General features: G+C 43.2%; 1 long non-coding RNA gene across 1 annotated transcript; it reads right to left on the reverse strand.

Moving 5' to 3' along the window:
* Window positions 1-6: 6 nt before the first annotated feature.
* LOC112139097 lies at window positions 7-3,278 on the reverse strand. The gene is made up of 3 exons (XR_002917912.2): window positions 1,207-3,278; window positions 282-341; window positions 7-191 (listed from the first exon to the last, which is right to left on the reverse strand). It is a non-coding gene; the product is annotated as an uncharacterized LOC112139097 (long non-coding RNA).
* Window positions 3,279-4,651: the final 1,373 nt, after the last annotated feature.

Here is a 4,651-nt window from a genome sequence, read left to right on the forward strand (position 1 = left end):
GAGGTCGCCGGCGTCGGCGTGCAGCTCGGAGACGTCGGTCCCTCCAGAAAACCACAGCAGATCGAGACTTGAGCTTTAAGGAGGAAAAGATCCGTCCTGTTCCTCCACAGGAGCGTCTGTTACAAAACCTGTTTTAACTTTATCCAAAATGTGTCACATTGAAAAGTTCCAGAGGAGGCGGAGCTTAAAGTCTGTTTAAAAAAGACAAATAAGGAGATTTTAACAAACGGAATATTTTTACTGAAATGAGGATGAAGAATCTGTTGAAATGTAACCGAAACCTTTTTAATGATGTGGAACGACAGACAGACGTCTCTACGGTGGCCCTGAAGTCCAAATCCCTTCAAGAAATGAAAACAAAACCATATGAAAGATCAGAACAACAATCAAAGGAGCAAAACAAACACAAACATTACATTTAAAATCAAAACACACTAAAATGAAACAAATATTAAAATGGAAACGTTCTGGAAAACAAATGTAGTTTCTAGAAATGAAATGAAATCCAATTAGAGACCAGAGCAGGTCGGTCTCCGGGACGTCGCTGACGCTTCTCCATCCATCCAGTGGAAAGTTGAAGTGATGCTGAATTTATTCATAAAACTTTTATGCGTATCCATTGAAAAAAATGGATAGATGGATGATTAGTCAATGGATGGATGAAGTCAAACGTGTTTTGGCTGCTCGGCTGCTGTTTCCATGTGAGCAGCAGCTTCCTGCTGCCACGCGTGTCGCTGCGGTTGATGGCGGCAGTTACAGAGCAGGAAAGTGTCGGAGGAGAGGAGGAAGAACGGCCTCAGAGTCTGAGTTATGGTTTGATAGGACGTCTCCTTCCTCTTTGTTTTCCCTCCAGTCTCAGGATTGGTTCAGACGTGGAGGACAAACATCTCGCATTCTAAATGCTTTTTTATTGTTTAACATTTAGAAATTCCTTTGAGAAAAACGGATACTTGTTTGATTTATTGTCATTAATAGATTTCTGTAGAGTTTTCCTAAATTCCATGTTTGGTTCCGCAAACATCAGGACTGACCTTCTAGAAACGTCGTTCAGACCTAAAACACAGTCGACTCACGTTAAATGACACGACTGGAGCAACAGGCAGCGACTGGTTTGGTCTTCAATGCTGCGATCATGTTCAGAACATGCTAAGGATGTCTCCTGGAATGCGTGTTCAGTATATGGAGTTCACAATAGACTATCCTTACCTGATACTAACCGCTGGAAGAGCTTTGGTGTCAAATGTCAAACGAGGGAATCTGCTGAATCTCGTTCCAGACTTCCTCTCTCACAGCTCGATTCTGATCAGTGAAAGACTCGGAGTCGTAGAATTCCAGCTGGTCTCAAACGCCGGTATTAATTCCTCTCCATGATCTATTTTCAAGCGGTCGGCACTTGTGTGACCCAAACATCTCTACCACATCGGAGTCTCTGATTGGTCAAAGTTGACCCTGGTTTAACTTTGACAAGCGTTCTGTACGCAGAACCTCAAACCGGACTTGATGAAGTGAAGCGTGACTGTAAAAGTTTGAAGCCTGAAATTCAAACGTGTTTTTGTTTAAAGTCCCGCCTTGACACACGGTGCTAAGGCCGGTGTGAACGTAGAATGAGTCATACTAGATTTTCCAGTTTTTCCTTGGACCAGCGTTTTGTTCCCATGATGAAAATACATAAACATTTTAAAAGTAAAAACATGTCGGAGGATCGTACGACCAGCAGGATGAGCATCAGTTCAAATGTCGGAACACTGAAGCTGAAGGTCTTTGGTGCTTTTTAGGGCGGCAACGATTAATCAATCAATCAGTTTCTATTCCAATGATCAAACCAGATCCATCTGTCGGAGGCGAGCTGATACTGAGATACCTAGACTGGTATACCATCATTTCCAAAAGAAATAAACTGATAATCGATGGATTGATTCATGGTCGTTTTATTTCTAATAATGATTATTCTGATGAGGAAAAACAACAGTGGAGTGAACTTGATCAAACTGAAATGTGAATGGATCTGACATTCATTCTTGTTCACTTGTTTGGACACAATTTCATTGATTATCTTGAAGAAACATCTGGAAAACTTCACCTGCTCTGTTCAGTAGCAGGTGTTTGTGTCCGAGTCACTCTGAAGAAGTTTGGATCAAGATGTTCTGATCCATTTATGTCAGAGAAGTGGATTCAATCGGATCGATCAGAATGAACCGATATTGACTCAGTAACTACAAATATGATGTAATCGGTTGTTAAAATGAATCAATACTGTCGATTCTGGGCCGACCTCACAAGAGTTTAAGCTCCCAAATGATCATCATTAAATTATCGGTATAACTTGGTGTCTAACCCTTTAACACGGAGATGTCGCTGGCATCACCTGAATAACGCTCTGAAATACTGTCACTTTACCTGCTTACACATTTACAGTCATTCTGACATATATTGCTGCAGAAAGTAGCAGCTTTGAGACAATTTACTAAAGTTCTACACAACAGAACCAGAGGATTAACTCTGACCGTAGAAACACATCACTGTGTGGTGCGCATCAGAAAAGCTGCTTTTCTCCAGTTCAAGAGTTATGAGATGAATCTTTGTATCAAAGGGTTGATGGTTCGATTCCCAGCGTTGCTTAAGATTTCCTAAAAGCATATTTGCTCCGGCTGCTTTTGGTTTGGCTTCATGAACAGGAACTTTGTGGAGGAGCCTGAAAACCACAAAGTCTACGCTGTTGACCATATTTTCAACAAGTCAGTATTTTCATTGAAAGAAGTGAAGAATGGTTGGAAATGTGGTAAATTTATCAGGATTTCTCTGCTCCAAACTAAGTTTGTGAATATTTAGACTTTTTAAGAGTGTTTCTGTGTTTTTAAAGGTTCAGGAATTATTTCTGCTTCCTGCTGAGGTCTCGTCTCCACCTGAATCCTTCCTGTCTTTTTCTCTTTTTTTGTTTTGCTTTAATTTGAAGGAATGAACAGATCTAGAGCTTTTATTTGTGGATTTAACTAATCAAAATTAAAACTTCTTTCAGATCTTAAATTGTCTAACTGTTAGAATGAGCAGGAAACATGGATCGGAATCTGTCTTCGTGATAATAGTCTGATGAAACCGTCCGAGGTGACATCCGATGTTTTCCGTTTACGGTAAATCCCTGATGAGCTCCGGTCAACGTTAGTCTTCAGATTCAGAGACGTTTGTCTTAGTGTGAGACGGGTTTTGAACCCACATCCTGGTTCAGACAAATCATGTGTGTCGGAGCAACAAGTTCTCACGTTGATGCAAAGGCGCCGGCGGCACACGCACGCGCTAACTGCATCCTCCTGCAGCCGTTACGTCCTCTTTTCTGTAATTGTAAACAGCAGAGACCTGGTGTGTGTTGTGGGGGGGGGGTGCGTGTGCGTGTGTGTGTGTGTGTGTGTGTGTGTGTGCGCGTCGTGTGTGTGTGTGTGTGTGTGCGTCGTGTCCACTGATGTCACGTTCCTGTTTTCACAGGAACCTGATAGCTCGGAACAATCCAAGGCGAGTGGTTTTTTTGGCTCGGGAGAGCTCGACATAACAGAGAGATAATTGCGAGCTTTGTGTCTGCGGACCTCCAGAGATCCACAGGATCAAACCCTCTTGGGTTTCAAACGCTTTCGTGACGCATTAATGCCTGCGAAAACATTTACCGTCCGGCGGATCACAGATGTAGTGAGATCAGCGCGGGTCAATCTGGGTCAATCACACGACGTAGATGGTTCTGACAAACTGGAGGTGGTAAATCTATAGTTTACATTGTTTTTAAAAGTCTGTAAGGACAAAAGGCCATTTAAATGTGAATTATTTCATGTATTTAAATCCATATATGCACACACACACACATATATATATATATATGGCTGGAGAAGGCTGGCCTGCAGGACAGAAGCTCTGATCCTGGCAGCACAAGAACAAGCCCTGAACACCAGAGCGATAGAGGCTCAGATCTACCACACCAGACAAGACCCGAGGTGTAGGCTGTGGAAAGAGGAAACGATCCAGCACATACCTGCAGGGTGGAAGATGTTGGCTGGGACAGCAAACATGGAACGCCACAACCAAGTAGCTGGAATAATCTACAGAAACATGTTCAGAATATGGACCGCAAACTCCAAAGTCAAAATGGAAACACCTCAGAAAGTGGTAGAGAATGAGAGAGCAAAGATCCTGATGGACTTCCAGATCCAGACAGACAGGATGGTAATGGAGAACCAACCAGACATTGTAGTGGTGGATAAAGAACAGAGGAAAGCCGTTGTGGTGGATGTGGCAGCACCAAGCCATGGTAACATCAAGAAGAAGGAACATGAGAACCTGGAGAAATACCAGGGACTCAGAGAGGAACTGGAGGAAGCTTGGAGGGTGAAAGTGACAGTGGTGTCCGTGGTGATTGGAGCACTTGGGGCTGGAACCTCCAACCTGGAGGAGTGGCTACAGCAGATCCTGGAAAGACCTCAGACATCTCAGTCCAGAAAAGAACAGGAACAGCCAAGATACTGCAGGACCCTCAAACTCCCTGACCTCTGGTAGAGGACCTGAGCGGAGAGGAGAAACCATCAGCGGAGGGCAAGAGGGGCGTTCTAAAATTATACTATATATATACTATTTATATACTCACGCACACGTGTATGTGAATGCTGTCAATAAA

Source organism: Oryzias melastigma, linkage group LG15 (genome assembly GCF_002922805.2).
Source record: "Oryzias melastigma strain HK-1 linkage group LG15, ASM292280v2, whole genome shotgun sequence".
NCBI lineage: Eukaryota > Metazoa > Chordata > Actinopteri > Beloniformes > Adrianichthyidae > Oryzias > Oryzias melastigma.